The sequence below is a fragment of the Ovis aries genome, chromosome 11, assembly GCF_016772045.2.
Source record: "Ovis aries strain OAR_USU_Benz2616 breed Rambouillet chromosome 11, ARS-UI_Ramb_v3.0, whole genome shotgun sequence".
In the NCBI taxonomy this organism is placed as follows: Eukaryota; Metazoa; Chordata; class Mammalia; order Artiodactyla; family Bovidae; genus Ovis; species Ovis aries.
In genome coordinates this window covers 45908875-45926170 of record NC_056064.1, presented here as the reverse complement: position 1 = coordinate 45926170, position 17296 = coordinate 45908875, and the positions used below count along the sequence as shown (strand labels likewise).

The 17296-nt window shown below is 40.4% G+C and overlaps 1 protein-coding gene across 5 annotated transcripts in view; it reads left to right on the top strand.

The window, feature by feature from the left end:
- The first annotated feature begins 10586 nt into the window (after positions 1-10586).
- The window catches only part of KANSL1 (KAT8 regulatory NSL complex subunit 1), a 167743-nt gene continuing 161033 nt past the window's right edge, over positions 10587-17296 (top strand). For 4 of the 5 annotated variants that reach the window (XM_060395746.1, XM_060395743.1, XM_060395745.1 and 1 more), the window contains exons 1-2: positions 10587-10613; positions 12169-12310. The gene's annotated coding sequence lies outside the window, so the exon portion shown is untranslated. Of the gene's footprint in view, positions 10614-10837; positions 11414-12168; positions 12311-17296 lie in introns of those variants that run through there. The other variant, XM_027974366.3, reaches the window with a different exon arrangement.

Sequence of the window (17296 nt, the reverse complement as noted above, 5' to 3'; positions counted from 1 at the left end):
TCCAATGAGTCGGCTCTTCACATCAGGTGGCCAAAGTATTGGAGCTTCAGCTTCAGCATCAGTCCTTCCAATGGTTATTCAGGACTGATTTTCTTTAGGATTGACTGCTTTGATCTCTTTTCAGTCCAAGGGACTCTCAAGAGTGTTCTCCAGCATGATAGTTAGAAAGCATCAATTCTTTGGTGCTCAGCTTTCTGTATGGTCCAGCTCTCACATCTGTGAACGACTACTGGGAAAACCATAGTCATGTTTGACTATATGGACCTTTGTTAACACGAAAAAGAACACGATAGTTCCTTGAGGGTCTGGTGATTAAGGCTCTGAGTTTCCAGTGCAGGGGGCACATGTTCGATTCCTGGTTGGGAAACTAAGATTCCACATGCCATATGGCAATAGCCAAAAAAATTTTTTTTTAATTTTTAATTAAAAAAAGTTAAAGAATAAGACAGAAGTTGTCCTTGCTTTAGAGGACACTTTATTAGATTATGAGGTTTGTGTAGTTGAAGACACTACTGGGGGAAGCTAGAATTCTCACAGCTTCCCCTGCTGTTCTACTCCATCTTCATGTATTTTTAAAAAGCCTTTTTTAATTAAAAAAAAATTAAAGAAGAACAAGACAGATGTTGTCCTTGCCTTAGGGGACATTATTTATAAGATTATGAGGTTTGTGCGGATGGAGACAATACTGAAGGGAGCTAGAATTCTCACAGCTTCCCCTGCTGTTCTACTCCATCTTCATGTATAATCTCTTCCTTTTGGAGTTCACCCCATCCAGCCAGGAGACCCTGTTCTTCACCTCAACTCACCATTCAGCAACCTTCCAGCCATTCCTCCATGTTAACTTATGGTTTGGATACACAGACTTGTATCTTTCTTTCCATCAGCTCAGCTAGCTTAAGCACACATGCCTCTTCTTCCCTCCCTTTTTTCAATTTGAATCACCCTTGAATCTGTAGCAGCCTCCACCTACGACAGAGAAAGGGAGCTTCGCCAGCTGTGGACCTGCTTCATCTCTCAAAGTCCCACTCTAGGATTCAGTTCTCTGATTTAGAAACTTAACCCCTTCCAGCTTTCTTCCATTTCCTCAGTTCTTCCATGTCTGGAGGCAAAATCCTATTAATTTTTTTTAAAAACCCATCTTGAGTTTGCTTCCTTCCTAACTAATCTTGGATGTTGGCTTTAAGATCATTTAATCTGGGTAGAGTTGTGAAGTGGTGTCACAAACTAGAAGGCCTCAAAAAAATCAAGTGATGCAGACCCAATGTCTTACTCTGCTGAGGCTGCCATGTCAAATATCAGGCTGGGTGGCTTAAGCAACAGAAGCTTATTTACTCTCAGTTCTGGAGGCTGGAAAATCCAAGATCAAGATTCTGAAATGTTTTGTTTCTGGTGAGGACTCTCTCCCTGGCTTGTAGATGGCACCTTTCTGCTGTGTCCTCACAAGACATGGGAAGGGAAATGAAGAGAAAGAAAGAGAGGGAGAGACAGTGTGCCCTCTGGTGTTTCTTCTTATAAAGACTCTAAACCTATGGGATCAGGGACCTTCCTTTATGACTTCATTTAACCTTAATTATTCCAAAAGAGACTCTGTTTCCAAATGCAGTCACCATAGGTGTTGGGGCTTCACCATGAATCTTGGAGAGATGCAATTCAATCCATAGCACCTAGGTATTAAAGATGTTACAGGGTAATTTCCTGGGGTCCAGTGGTTAAGAATCTGCCTGCTAATGCAGCAGACACAGATTCAATCCCTGATCCACAAAGATCCCACATGCCTCGGGGCAACTACTGAGCCTGCATCTAGAGCCCTCAGAGCCGCAACTACTAAAGCCCACACTTCTAGAGCTGGTGCTCTGCAGCAAGAGAAGTCACCACGATGAGACGCCTGTATCCCACAACTAGAGAAAGACAGCATGCAACACTCAGCACAGCCAAAAATAAATAAAATTTTAAAAATATATTTTTTTAAATGTTCCAGGGGATGGTAGGGACTGTGACAAACTAGAGAAGTATAAGCCTAGTCTATAGTTGTCACTCAAACCTGGAAGATGTTGTCAAATAGCAGAGGCCCTTAATAATAACTGTGCCATGGAATGCTTTGACAATCTCACTAGGCCTATGAACCTCTTCTTAAACAACATTTTAGATGCATAAAATATTTTAGAATACATACATGAAACAAAATCTGAATAGAAGAAAACTGTCAAGAAAACAATAAGGAGCATCTAACGAAAACTCAGTTAATAGCATACCTCATGGTGAAAGACTAAACATTTTTCTTCTAAATCCAGGTACAAAACAAAGCTGCCCACTCTTACCACTTCTATATTGTACTGGAATTCCCAGTCAGGGCAATTGACATGAAAGAGAATGAAAAGGCATCCAAGTTGGAAAGAAGGAGGTAAAATTATCTTTATTTGCAGATGACATGGAGGAAATCCTAGAACTACTAGAACTAATAAACGAGTTTAGCCAGGTGGTAGGATATCAGATCCATATACAAAAATCAATTCTGTTTCTATGCACTTGCAATGAAAACCTGGAAATGAAATTAAGAAAACAATTTCATTTACAGTAGCAGCAAACAACAGCAACGAACCTTAGGAAATAAATTTAACCAAAGAAGTATTAGATTTATTCACCGAAAACTACAAAATATCAGCAAAGATGGCAGTAGCAAACTCTAACAATTTGATCCTCCACAAAAGCAGTGAACACTGGCAGAAACTTTCAGATTCAACATCATTGGAACTCTGAATACTAAAAGTTTACAGTAACCAAGGGAGTGAGTAATCAAGAAAAAAACAGAGGGATCTTGGTAAGAGAGTTTTGTGGTGTTTCAACTTACTCTAGTCCCATCTTTCTCTCTCCAGCTCAGCATTGGTCTGGAAAACAATGGCTTGCATTGCCAGTATAGGATCCTAGTACCAAAGGGAGAAAAATGAAACTTCTCAAAGAACTGTGGTGTGGGACTGCCCTGTGGTTAAGACTGGGCTATATGTTAAGACTGGGACCACTGGTGTGGTCCAGTGGTTAAGACGCTATACTCCCAGTGCAGGAGGCCCGGGTTTGATCCCTGGTCAGGAAACTAGATCCCACAGGCCACAGTAAGGACCTGGAACTACCAAACAATTATATAATTTTTTTTTAAGTCCTATTGAAAAAAAAAAGATTCCACACTTCCATTACAGGGGGTATGGGTTCTATCCCTGGTCAGGGAACTAACATCCCATGTGCAGTGTTGTAAGGTCAAAAAAATAGATATATAGAGAATTGTTTAAAAATTATATTTAAATATATATGTATATATATATATAAACTGTGGTTGTTTTTTAATTTTTATTGTAGTATAGATTTACAATGTTGTGTTACTTTCTACTGTACAGCAAATTGATTCAGTTATACATATACATATAGCCAGTTTTTTTTAAAGATTTTTCCCATATAGGTCATTATAGGGTATTGAATAGAGTTCCCTGTGCTATGTAATAGGTCTTTATTAGTTACCTATTTTATATATAGTGGTGTGTATATGTTAATCCCAATCTCCCAATTTATCCCTCCCTCCTTCACCCCACCTCCTGCCCTGGTAACCATAAGATTATTTCCTACCTCTGTAGCTCTGTTTGGTTGTCTGTTTTGATTGCCCAATGACTCGCTGAAGGACTAGCTCAAAGGGCTTGCCTTTATTTCTCTAACTCAGAACTCTCCCAAAGTGGAAGCAGCTATCCAGATGTTAGCCAAAAACATTTAAAGACAAATGGATTAGTTTCTGCCACCTAGGTCAAATGACAACCCAGGACAAATAAGACATTATTTTATTTCAGGTCCTTGTGATTTCTCAGGGGGTTTCTGCAACAGCCTCTGAACTGTTCTCCTGGGATTCCAGCCTTGTGTCTCTGAACAATTTTTCATATGGCATCCAGAGTGATTTTTGTAAAAATGTAAATGTGACTGTATATTTTGCAAGCTTAAACTCCTCAAAAACTCTCCATGTGGGCTCCTGCACAAGGATGACATGCAAATTTGCCAAAGGTTCCTTATTTTTGAAAAACAACGTAAATATATGTATATATTTACATATATCTTCATTTTAATATATGTATTATATAAAAATAATAAATATATATGTGAATATATATGGGGCTTCCCAGGTGGCTCAGTGGTAAAGAATCCTTCTGCCAGTGCAGTAGACACAGGAGATGCAGTTTCAATCCATGGGTCAGGAAGATCCCCTGGAGGAGGAAATTACAACCCACTCCAATATTCTTGCCTGGAAAATCCCATGGACAGAGGAGCCTGGTGGGCTGCAGTCCATGGGGTTGCAAAGAGCTGGACACGACTGAGCACACACACACAAACACATATGTGCAACTGAATCACTTTGCTGTACAGCAACACAAATCAACACAACATTGTAAATCAACTATGTTTCAATAAAATAAATTTTTAAAAAAGCTCTCCGTGTACCCAAGGGTGAAGTCTACACCTCTCAGTATAATGTTCAAGGCTATCTGGCTATCTGCAGGTTGATCATGTCTTCTCCAGATCAGTGGTTCTCAGAATGTGGCCTTTAGACTGACCACACTGGTCACTCCTATCCACTAAATCAAAATCTCTGGGGATGGAGCCCAGGAGGCTGTTTTAACAAGAGTGGATTCAACGAACGTGGAAGTTTGAGACCACCATTCCAGATTAATTAATGTCTTTGGACTTTCTTTCTTGGACCCCATGCTTCGGCCATACTGAATTATCAGTTTCTGGAAAGTGGTTGCTGTCTCTCATCTTGTGAGCTTTGCTCCCCCTGTGCTTCCCCCCTTCCCCCACCTCCCCCAGATGCTTCCCTCTGTCTCAGCCTTTATTCCATCCTAAGGCTTTTGTCTGTTTTTGTCTGTCTTCCCCACTGCCATGTAAACTTTGAAGGCAAAGTGAAAGTGAAGTCGCTCAGTCGTGTCCAACTCTTCGCGACCCCAAGGACTGCAGCCCACCAGGCTCCTCCATCCATGGGATTTTCCAGGCAAGAGTACTGGAGTGGGGTGCCATCGCCTTCTCTACCAACACTTAACTTTCAGCTTCCTGATAAGCAAGGAAGGAGCAAGAAGAAAAGGAACTCTGGGTTGCCTTGTCTGTCACTTCCTTCTATGTCATCACTTTTAGCATAAGTGATTGGCTAATAAGGAGAAGTAACACAAGTAAGAAATGATATGATGTGGTTCTTTGATCGTCCATGTTTCTTAGAAATCCACTGTTGGGGCTTCCCTGGTGGTCCAGTTTCAATGCAGGGGGTGCAGGTTTGATCCCTAGCTGGGGAACTAAGATTCCACATGTGTGGCCAAAAATAAAAAGTTTATAAAAGAAAACTACTATCTGCTTTCTGGCTTCAGAGCAAGCTCTAGGTCAAATGGAAAGCATGGCCTCTCAAGGCTTATTCAGTCACCTCTCAGGGCTTATTCAGTCATACATGTAACACACTTAACTTGTATACCTTGTACTCATTGGCCGAATGTCCCACGTATTGCGAGCCCTCCAGAATTCTATGCTCATGGAACATCACAGATGCTAGTTGTGAGTGAGGTGACAAGGAATTGTAACACCCAACTGCTCTGAGCTCCTCTGCTCATGCATTGGCTTCATTGCTGCATCAGACTTCACCTACAAAAGTCAAGTTCAGAAGTGAAATTGTTCAGAATTTCAAGAGGCAACAGCAAAGCATGGGGCCCTTTTGAGTGTGGAGCCCTGTGTGATTGCACAGGTCATATGCCCATGAAGATAGCCCTGGTGACGAAGCAGATGCCAATCATAATTTATTCAACCACTGCTATAATGACATGCATTTAAGTTTTATTCCCCTCATCTTTCTATTACAAACTGTTTCAAAACCAGACCAATAACCATGTATATGCAGATTATCTAAAAACGTGTAAGTAGGGAAATGTTTGTTATACTTTTTTCATTTTGTTTAATGTGCTCTGACATAATCTTAATTATCTCATTGAGATGCAAGCCTTCTTTCTCATGAGTAATTCCACAGTAATAATAAACAGCCCCTGGGTTTTCCCTGGTGATCTAGTGGTTAAGAACCCTCCATGCAAGGCAGGGAACGTGAGTTTGATCACTGGACAGGGAACTAAGATCCCATTTGCCACAGAGCAACTAGAGAGCCCACATGCTGCGACTACTGAGCCTGCACCCCACAATTAGAGAGTCTGTACATGGCAATGAAAGATCCCACGTGATGCAAATAAGATCCAATGCAGTCAAAAAATAAATAAGTAAATTAATATTAAAAAATAATAAAGAGCCTTATGTTCCCAGACTTTTCATAGAATGGAGAAGATAAATTCTAGAGCATGAAGCAGTGCCTGCCACATACATAGTAGGTGCTCAATAAATATTTGAGGAATGAATGAATTCCTAGGGATGGAATTGCTAAACTAAAGATTATTTGCATTTATAAATTTGATGGCTATTACCTAATTGCCCTCCATATATATTGGAACAATTTATATTTTCTCCAGTGATACAAAAAATGTATTTCTCCTTTCCATTGCTAACACAATGTGTTAGCGTTATCATCATGACCTGTTTATATCTCAGTGAAGTTTTTTTCTTTTATTTTTTCAGCCATGCCATGTGGCTTGTGGGATCTTAGTTCCCCAACCAGGGACTGAACCTGGGCCCCTGCAGTGAAAGCTTGGAGTCCTAACCATTGGACTGCCAGGGATTACCTCAGTGGAATTTTTATGTCTTTTCATAAAGTTGAGCATCTTTTCATTTATTTAAGAGCCATTTTTATTTTCCTTTTTGTGAAATTTCTGTCATATTATTTATCCATTTTTTTCTACAGAGATTAAAAAAAATTTTTTTTTAACTGAAGGATAATTGCTTTACAGAATTGTGTTGGTTTCTGCCAAACATCAACATGAATCAGCCATAAGTATATATATGGCCCCTCCCTCTTGACATTTCCTTTGTGAAATATGCAGTCAGAAAAACAAACAAACAAACAAAGAAATATATATATATAAGTTTGGGAGTACAGTTAAATAAATAGTTACAGAGCAAATACTTGTGTACCCATCACCTGATCAAAAAGAACACTGCCAGCCCCGAAAAACAACCCCCTACTCCCAAACAAAATTCCTTCTGCCCCTTACTTGCTCCCTTGACTTTTGTGTTCATTTTCTTCTTTTTCTTTATTTTACCTCCTATCTATGTATCTCTAAAGAATATAGTTTAGTTTTGCCTGCTTTTAAACTCTATATAAATGGAGTAATACTATATATATATATAGCATCTTGCTTTTTTGTGTGTTCAATGTTACCTTTGTAAAAAATTATTCGTGTTGTTGAATATAACCATAATTCATTAGTTTTCATTGTACAAATATATTGCAATTTAGTCATTTTATGCTTGGTAGACATTTGGGATGTTTCCTTTCTCTGTGTCACTGAGGAACAATGCTGCTATGAATATTCTTGTACAGTCATATTGACCCTTAAAATTCTGTATTTCCTAAATATGCATGTAGTAGTCAAACTGTTCCCATAGAGTATTTATATCTTAACTTTTATTAGATTATATCAAAGTCTTTTCCAAAGTTGCTGTACCAGTTTATGCTCCCACCAGCAGTGTATAACGATTGTTAGGCTTTATTTATTCATTTGTAGGAAGTCTTTATAAACAGCATTATGGAAATTAGCCCTTTGTAATATGAGTTGCCAGACCTTTTTTTCCCCAAGTTTACAATCCCTTTAAAGAGGCACTGAGGCTATGTCCCCCTAGAGGGATGAAAATGTAACTGGAAAAAGTGGAGTATTCTAACTTTGCAGCATTTAAATGAAAAGCAGGAGTCTGGGCTAAACTTATCACTCTTAATTTGCTACTGTGGTGTTGGAGAAGACTCTTGAGAGTCCCTTGGACTGCAAGGAGATCCAACCAATCCATTCTGAAGGAGATCAGCCCTGGGATTTCTTTGGAAGGAATGATGCTAAAGCTGAAACTCCAGTACTTTGGCCACCTCATGCGAAGAGTTGACTCATTGGAAAAGACTCTGATGCTGGGAGGAATTGAGGGCAGGAGGAGAAGGGGACGACAGAGGATGAGATGGCTGGGTGGCATCACTGACTTGATGGACGTGAGTCTGAGTGAACTCCGGGAGTTGGTGATAGACAGGGAGGCCTGGCGTGCTGCGATTCATGGGGTCGCAGTCGCAAAGAGTTGGACACGACTGAGCGACTGAACTGAACTGAAGTCATTAATACAAATAATCTTACCGGAAAATTTCATGGAATGTTCTTGAAAATAAGACATCAAATATAATAATAGAGATAGTTTAAAATTGAGGGTTTAGCCTGTGTCAGGCACTATTTTCAATTCATTATACATATTAACTAAGTTAATCCTCATGAAACCCCTAGGAGGTAGGTATTGTTTTTTGCCTCATTTTACAGAATTATTGAATAGATACTAAATTGCAGATGTTTTCTAGGGTTGACTTGAACAATATTAGTAAATTCAAAGATTCTTTCTTAATTGATAAAAAGATGTTTTCTTTTTGTAATTTGTTTTTCCTCTTGGTAATGAATGATGCTGTTTTCCCCATCTTTTTCGACCTGCAGTATGCCTCACAGCTTTCTCTCTCTCTCTTTTTTTTTGAAGACAGGCAAAGTGTATACATATATCTTTCCTGCAACCCTCGCTCACCACCCCTATTCTTAGATATCAGACATCTTCAGGCAGGACTGGGAACTAGAGGGTGCTCGGAGCAAGTGGGGAAGGGTAAGAGAGACACAGGTGGGGTAGAGGGAAGCAGGGTCACATCCCTGTATGGGTGTGTGGAGGGGATGATTTCTTTCAAATTGGGTTTCTTAACCTGAAATCCATAGATTAGGAAATCCATGAACTTGGATAAGGAAAAGTAATGTACCTTTATTTTTGCTAAAGTCCAACAGAAAATTAGTATTTCCCTCAACTATAAATGGAGATAACAAACCAAGTAGTGTTATCAGTACCTGTGATCTTGTCACCAGTAGAAATCACAGGTGTTTTCTTATGATGGTTTTTGTGGATATCTTGAAATATTATTTTTACTCATTTACAACACAGAATTATGGTGGTCTTTAGTCTCGCCACTAGATCTTACTATTTAATGGATTTAATATAAAGCACATATACCACTACGTTATGCTTTAAAAATATTCTGAAAATTGTATTTTAATATAATTTGTTCCTTTGAGTTTCTGGGTATATTTGTTATATATTTAAAAACATTCTTAGAAGGGTACATGGTATGAAAAAGTTAAGAACTCTGCTTTTTTAGTATTCTCTTGGCTTTTGCTCTTGGTTTTTTAATTTAAAAAAATTTTTTTAAATTGAAGTATAGTTGATTTACAATGTTGTTAGTTTCAGGTGTATAGCAAGCTCTCATTCTTATTTCATAAAGCTAAAGAGGGTCCCTGAAATGAGTCGTACCATCTGTGAGGTTCTCATAGTTTTATTGTTTTATTTTTCCAGAGACCCTTCCTCCCTTAACTTTCATACCTCTTCACTATTTGTTTTTCTTATCTCACCAACCATCTTTCTGTTTCTGTTCACCCGCCTTACTTTACTGTGGATGTGTTTTTATGTTTCTATGGGGAGTTCTTCCTTTAGCATGTCACTGATTGCCATATTATGTGAAGAACTCTATCATCTCCCCAGATTATCCACCCCCTCCTGAATTCCATAACTGCAGTTTTCCCTGAACACTTCTACTTGGTTTTACCCCTGCTATCTGGAAATGAACATACTAAAAACTAAAATTCCTCACCAAGTCTTCATGCTGTCCCTCTTTGTCCGGACCACCATTTTAACTGTCCCCCTGGTTTTGCCACCTTATAGTTATTTTAAAATTAAGCCACGTAATTAAAAAAAAAAAGGAAAAAAATCAAAATCTTTAAAATCAAAAGATACAAAAGGATATATAGTGAAATGTAAGTCTTCCTCACACCTGATCCCCTCAACTCCCCTCCCAGAAGGAAACCACGTTACCAGCTCTTAGAGTGATTTTTTTATTCTTTATTTTGGCTATATCTCAGATGTGTGTCCTTTCCTCTCCAGGCCCTTGTGACCTTATATCTGGTTGACTTTCTATATAAGTATTTGTATGTGTGTATTTTATATACATATATAAAATCTCCCTCTGTGGCCTTCCGGCCTCGAGTTTTCTTCACAACGCTTCCTGGATGAAGAACCTACAAGGGTGAGGGGCCGGGGTTGGGGGTGATGGGGAAGAGGATCTAAAGGGGACTTAGGTAGTGGGTTCGGAGTGACAGACTTGCGGGAAGCTCTGCCAGGATCCCTGTTTCTATTTCTGCCACCTGAGGCCCATTTCCAGTCCTCTCATCCAAATGTCTCTCATTTCCAAGCTCCGAGACAGAGACAGCGAGATACACAGAGACAGAGACGCCAAGGCACCAGCATCCCTCTCCCCTTCTGTCCCGCCCCACCACTCTGACGGACATTCGCCGCCCGCCAATAGAGATACCTATGTTCCCCGGAAGGGCCAATGAGAGATAGAGGAGGGCGGAAGATTCCCCGCCCCCACTTCTAGGCTTGGTTGAGCTGTGCAGGTAGGTCCGGGGGCCGGGGGAGCCGCCGTTGGCACTGGGGCCCCGGGGGGTGGGGGCACGAGTCGGTAGGGGTGATGGTGGGGAAGGGGAGGCGGCCCCAACGGCGGGAGCCCGAGGGGGTGGCCCGGCCGGGAGGCGGGGGGCCGACGGGCCCGGGGAGCGGGCGCCGCCGAGGGCCCTGGAAGCGACTGGGCTGGGGGAGCGGGGACGCGTGTGTGGGGCATAGGGACCCCCGCCCCGCGCCCACCCGCAGGCCTGGGCCTCGGGCTGCGGGCAGAGGGGTCGGGGGCTTGGTACTCGGGGGGCGGGCTGGGCCGGGCCCGGGGCCGGGGGCGCCGAGCACAGCCCGGGGCGCCAGGCCGAGCCGAGGTGGGACGGACCGACGCGGAGAGGAAGGGAAGCTGCATCCCGCGGGCCGCCCCCTTCCAGAAGCGAGCGGAGCAACGGCCGCCGGCGCCCTGCCTTGAGCCCCCTCTCCCTTACGCCCCCTCCCTAACAATGGGTTTGGGGCAGAAGGAGTCGCCTCACTGCGGGAAGGGGGGGTCTGTTTGGGACTGGGGTCTAGGGTGGGGGGAGGGGTGGGAACTCGGGCTCTCCCCTTTCTCTTCGCCCCTTAGCTCTTGCGTTGGGGATTATGGAGGGGCTCTTAAATCCTTCCCGGACTTGGGTCAGAAGTCAAACTCCCCCCAACCCTCCCCCCACCAAAAAAAAAAAAAAAATTCGACGAGCGTAAGGAAAGTGATGCCAAGTCTTCGACGCCGAAGTGACAAACGCATAGCAAGAACAAATCCACTCCAGAGGTTTTTATTTTTAATTTTTCTTAAAAATGAGGGTACTGTAGGCTTTGAATTTTTAAAAATTTATTTTACAGAGGTGGGTGCTGTTATTTTGTCCCTAATCGGGCAAGCCTCCATTTTAAGCGAAGCAGTAACTGGTTAAGCTGGAATTTTCATTCAGGCCTAGGACGAGAGCACGAATCCTACAAGAGGTCATTTAATCCATCCTCCTACCTCCACACAAACTTGGCTCAAAATTGTTTGGCCTGTTATTAAAGATTTCTAGGAAAGAAGGGTCTTTTATTTGTAGCACTTCAGTCAAGAATGGCTATTATTTTTCCACATAGAATGGGCTCTGCAGCTTAAACTCAAGAAAATTTAGGACAATCAAAATGATCAGAGAGGGTTTAATTTATTAAAACTAAATGTGGCAAGGGCATTTTTTAGTGATCAGATAAAAAAATCACTTTTTAATAGTGTTTATGAAGTAACCCTGGACAATCATTTTTCTATTTGAGAAATAATTCTAATAAGCAATTTTATATTATCTGAAATATGTGTTACACATTTAATCCAATTTTATGGAGAAATATATTTCTTCATACCTGTGGAGAAACATACACCACACGCATTTGTCCTTCTCCAAAAGGAACAGTTATTTTCTACATTTTTTTAAAATGGTGAGGCAAATAGTACTTTGAATCTCTGTCCAGATAGTTTAAACTATATGCTTATTTTTGGATTATTTTTAGTCTAAATGAAAGTCCTCTCTTTTTCAGATACCTTTTTGAAACAAAAAATTTTCCTATCTTCTCATACTTGGTGGCTGGGGAATTACTAAGACTCTATTCTTGCTCGTTTCTGAGTATTATTGCCTGAACTACTGCTGACACTATGAATGCTACTTGGATGCCTCTTAAGGTAAGATGTGTGTGTGGTTTTTTTTTTTTTTTTAATTATAAAGGTCTCGTTTTATTATTATTATTTTTTAGAATTGAGATTTTTTTAGTTTTTGAATTTGCAGTTTTTCAACCGTCTTACCTGACATTTCTTTCCCTTGTGTTTGCCTCCTAGAACTGATTGGTTACTCCTTTGTATTGCTCCTGTCCTTAATTATTGGTGTTAAAATATTAATGAAGTTCTCAAATTAACTTTCATGATAATGATGTGTTTATTTTTTAGCTTTAAATTATGACAACCCCACACCGTTGTAAAATTCTGTTCCAGTCTCAGTAGGATGGGCTGGCAATTCAGACAGCCGGGTCCACTTTCAAACAGGTCCTTTAGTATCATCATAGGTGTTAGGGTGTGTCCCACTCTTGCAAATCTGTAGCTGATTCATGTGTTACAGAAGATGTGTCACTAGCCATTTATTTACTCTGAAACTTGATTGATGTTTAGAACATTCTAAGACCTGTTTGTTTATATCTGTAGCTTTGTGGGAGTTTTCCTGCTATTCCCTAGTCCTTTGCATGCAAATTTGTACTATTTTTCTCAACAGGTAGCACTTTGTGCCATATTTCACCTCACAAGATAAACCTCTTTGGGGGCAGTGTGAGAACACGATCTTTACATGAAAAAGCTCCCAATGATGTGGTTGTTCTCCTTTCTCTTGGCTACTTCCAGTTTCTTGTACTTAAATGGCCAGGAAACTCTCTCCATTAAGAAAGACTAAACAGAGGATAAAGCTTAAGATACATGCAGGGAGGAAAATGGGAGGGAGGAAGGATGGGGAAGGGTAAGGAGTAATGGAAGCCCCCACAAGCTTCACTGGATGGTACAGGTGACTTCCTTCAGAGCTAAATACTAATGTAGTTAGATTTTTGTCTGTTAACCTGCCCTGTGGAATTCCAAATTAATGCAGTGAATACGTCAGGTATTAATGCAGTCTGTGTAAACTAAACACTTGGATTGCGGGAAATTTTTAGGTAAATGTAGACTGAGTTCGCATCTTCATTTATGTTCCAGCTGCTATTGTTGGCTGAGGAGTTCTATATTACTGTAAAGGAAGTCAGAGGGACTGTTTTTCCAGCCATTCTCCCTGTAGAGTTAGTGGCGTTGCGTGGGGAACCCCGCCAGAAGTCCTGAACCCGTAGGAACTGGAGGACCTTGTACAAGAATATTCCTCTTTGGTATTGGGTGTTTAGTGCCAGGAACCGATGGCCTCTGTTATCTTGAGGAAGCAGACCAGGGGATATCAACAGGTACTAGTTCCCTGGGCTTCACTAGTAGCTCAGTGGTAAAGAATCCACCTGCCAAGGCAGGAGACTCCGGTTCCATCTCTGGGTAAAGAAGATCTCCTGGAGAAGGAAATGGCAACCCACTCCAGTATAAGAATACTGGGAAATTCCATGAAAAGAGGAGCCTGGTGGACTATGTATAGTCCCTGAAGTCGCAAAGAGTTGGACACAACTTAGCGACTCAAGAACAACTAGAAACCCGAGGAACTGGGGATCAGTATATTAGATTTTTATTTCATAGTCATCTTGGTTCTAAAAATGGATTAGATATACAGAGGCCTGCTTTTTTACATATGACATTTTACCTCTAAGTCTCGGAACTTGGGTAAGTTCTACAGTAATCCTTGAAGTTGCACCAAAGGTCTCTGGCATGATAGGAATAGACAGTGAAGTCAGTACTCCAGACTGAGTTACCACCTGTTAACTACTTAAGAATGTAGTTATGTGACTGCCTTAATATAATCCTTTGATCAGTTGAAGACCTGTTCTGAGTCTGTACAAATTTTTTATTTGTTAACATTTTCCTCCTCCTTTTATGACTTAAAAAAAACCTTAAAAACTGTGGCATTTGAGCTGGGCAGGGGGAAAAAGGCACTTTCTTGGTGAGCAGAACAGGATATCATTGAATTTGCAGGATGGAAAGTAAAAAAGGGAGAGAGAACTTTATTCTTTTTTTCCATTGTGAATAGCTTTAAAATGTTTCTGAGATGTGTTTTCAGGTTGCAATTACTTATTTTTAAGTAAAAAATGGGTTAATTACAATGTATGTATACTTTGGAGCCAAAATACTAATTTTCTATAGTTCTTACACTTTGTTTCTGATTATTTTATTTCAAAATGAACTCTAGTTCTGTAGGCATTTCTCAAACGTTAGACCCCAGTGTGTATTTATTTATGTTCCCAGGCTGGTAGAAAATAGTGCTAATGTTTTCCCTTTTTAAGAACCAAAGCACCAAAGGAAACATAAATAACATAAAGGAAATCTAACTCCCAAAAAAACTCATCAGTTGAAGGCACTCTTGTTAATTAGTTCCCATGGAAATTATTTATCCTGTTCTCATTCTCTCAGGGGTCTGCAGCTTTTTCAGTGCTAGCCATGACTAAGCAGTATCAGTGATATTTGATGTTTTCAGGTCCAGTTGTCAGGGTTAGGGCATGGGCATGGGTGAAATGGAAGAGCAGGGAGGAGGAGGATTGGACAAAAAAGTGAAGATGAGATGGAGCGAAGAGACACAAGGCCTTTGGTGTGTCATGGGTCCACCATCAGTCATTTCAGGTGCCTCTCAGGGAAAGCTGGTAGCCTTGTGTGCTGGTGCTTTGTGTACTAGACTGAACTATAATGAATGCAAGTAAAAAGTATTCTTGACAGAAGGATGCAATTAAAATGATTCAAAAGGCTATGTAAAGATCTACAAGTTACACAGTTGCTAAAAGCAAGATGCAGAGCAGTGTGTGTGATATGTACTGTGTGGTTTTTTTTTTTGAAAAAAAAGAAAAGACAATTTATATTGGCTTGTTGTATATGCATAAAAAAATCACTTTAGAAGAGTAATCAAGAAAGTGGTGACGTTGGTTGCCTGTGATGTCTAGGCACTGGGCAGGTAGAGGACAGAGCGGGAAGGAGACTTCTCACTGTATTTTATTTTTTCACACTTTCTGATGTTGGTATCAAAATTTAAAAATTAAATACAAATTTAATTAAATTAAAAAAAAAAACCAACTTATAAAGCAGTATCTCAGTCCTTACATCTTTTCTTCTCCTGTGTCTGGAAGTTAGAGAAAAGTCAAGGGATCACAGATGAGAGAGCAGACAGCGCTTGAACAGTTGAAGGGATGTGTAGACAAGGGATACTGTAATCTAGGGCCTGGTTTCTGCTGGGATCTTGAAGGATTTTGAATTTATAGATTTAGATTTCTAGTATTGAATTGCAAGGTCAGACATTAAAAATTTTCACTTGCACTTAAAGCGTTAGTAAAAAAGGATTTTCATTGTTTATTTCCTCAAGTTGGCAGTTAGATTCACTGTCACATTCTTGGTTGTGAGATGTGGGGCGATTTTAAGAAATTTTAAGGAAACGTCTTGGAGATTCAGGGTTCTGCTTTGTATTGGAAGCAAAAATGAACATGTACTTCAGATGATTGTTGTGTGTATTATATCTGTGAAGTACATAGTGTTTGGCTTAGTGACTGCCGCTGCTATTAAAATAATGACTATAAATCATAGTTCCTTACAGCTAGTGGTCATACTGGGGGCTCTGTCTGCTGCTGGGCAAGTTTTTTATCCTCTTAGAGACCTGGTGTCTTCATCTGTGAAAAGGGTATAATTATAGTATCTAGATCCTGGGGTGGATTTTGTAACAACTAAATGAGTTTGTTGATGCGAAGTGCTTAGAATAACACTTGGTATGTGCTCAGTAAACATGAGCTACTAATTTTCTTCATGACATCTGTTTGCTAGGGCTGCCATAACAAAGTGGCACGAAGTAAGTGGCTTAAACAACAGACATGTATTGTCTCTGAGCTCTGCAGGCTAGAAGTCTGAGGGCAGGGGCATTCTCCATCCGAGGGCCCTTGGGCAGGATGTCTTCCAGGCCTTTACTCTAGCATCTGGTACATCTTTGGCTTTTAGCCGCATAACTGCAGTCTGTGCACTAAGTTCTCTCTGTGTATGTATCTCTTTTGTTCAAAAATTCTCCTTTTTAAAAGGACAGCAGTCATATTGGATTAGGGCACATTCTAATCACCTCATTTTAACTTGGTTATCTCTGTAAAGACTCTTTCTCCAATTGTGGTCACATTCTGAGGTACGCAGAGTTAGGAGTCCAAAATATCTTCTTGAGGGTTGGAGAACACCATTCAACTCATAACAGCATCCTTTAGCCTTGACAGCCCCATAGATTAATGTTATTCATCAAGGGTAGCAGACCTCCAGTACTTATACATAGGAAATGAAAATTTGGGTGCAAATTGGTCACATGATTTAAAGAAGTAGATTGTTTCTTTAGGTGTCTCATATATTTGTCCTTTTATTTATTTTTATTGAAGTATAATTATTTACAAGGTTGTTTCTGGTGTATAGCAAAGTGATACATAACTGAATCACTTTCAGATTTTTTTCAATTAATATTTATTGCAGGGTATTGGATATATAGTTCCCTGTGCTATAGAGTAGGACCTTGTTTATCTTATTTGTCTTTAATATCTAGATTTTTGTTGTTGAGACTTTAGATTTATATAAAATTGACACTTTAGAAGGTGGTAATATTCTTTTTGTTTAGCTATCAGTAAAATTCCGATTTGAAAGATTAAGGTCAAGATTACAGTCTGCTCTGCGTGTCTCATCCTTTGTGAAAATTGATGAAACCTTGGGATTTCCTTACTGCGTAAGAATTAGGCCCAGGTACCTGTCTCAAATGAACACCTCCTTGTCTGTGTGAATGGAGAGACGTTTTATATTCAATCAGATGCCATATTTGAAGAAACAGGCATGGTTATCCTCCACCATTTGACTTCTTTTGGGAATGGACAGTATGGGTCATTCCAGCGAGAGCAGGACCTTGAGGAAGTTCCTCCTGTGGCCCAGTTGATATGGCCCGCCCTCTGCTTCCATTCCCCTCCTGTTTGTCTTGAGGGTAAAGTTCAACCTTTGTGACACAGCGTATAGACA